General features: G+C 39.9%; 1 pseudogene; it reads left to right on the forward strand.

Annotated features, from left to right (window-relative positions):
• Positions 1-6: 6 nt before the first annotated feature.
• Positions 7-676, forward strand: part of LOC17874395 — a 1,688-nt pseudogene continuing 1,018 nt past the window's right edge.

Genomic DNA, 676 nt, shown 5'->3' on the forward strand with positions numbered 1-676 from the left:
GTTGGGATGTCTCTTCCCTCCTCCGTTACCACCGTGATCGGACAACTTCCTCCTAATATCAATGTAACTGGTTCATTGTTGTCTCATTGTTGATGTACCTTCATTGAATTGGATCTCAAAGCAATATGCTCAAATTCTCACTTCTTGCTTCTGCTTTTAGTGCTTTTTTCAGGGCAAAGATACTGATAAGAAGAAGAACGATAAAGTTCGGGAAAGGAAGCTTTTCAAGATTTGGCTGCTCCTGAGCTTAAATGGGAGAAGATGGCAGCTGCTCCTGTGCCTCGTTTAGATGGAGCTGCAATTCAGATTAGGAATTTTCTATATGTGTTTGCTGGATACGGCACCATTTATATTGTAAGCCTCTTATATCCTTCTTTCAGTAGCATTTGGTAGTTTCTGACCAATGATGAGTTGTCTTATTCTGTGTCATCGAAATTCAGGTACATTCCCATGTTGATATATACAATTTTGTAGATAATACATGGGGAGGAAGATTTGATATGCCAAAAGAGATGGCACATTCACATTTAGGTATGGTAACGGATGGGAGATACATCTACATTGTCATTGGTCAATATGGTCCTCAATGTAGAGGGCCTACAGCTAAAACATTTGTGCTCGACACTGATACGAATTCCTGGAGTGACTTTGTTCCTTTACCAGTTCCTAGGTAATT

This window comes from Capsella rubella, unplaced genomic scaffold (assembly GCF_000375325.1).
Source record: "Capsella rubella cultivar Monte Gargano unplaced genomic scaffold, Caprub1_0 scaffold_43, whole genome shotgun sequence".
Taxonomy (NCBI): domain Eukaryota; kingdom Viridiplantae; phylum Streptophyta; class Magnoliopsida; order Brassicales; family Brassicaceae; genus Capsella; species Capsella rubella.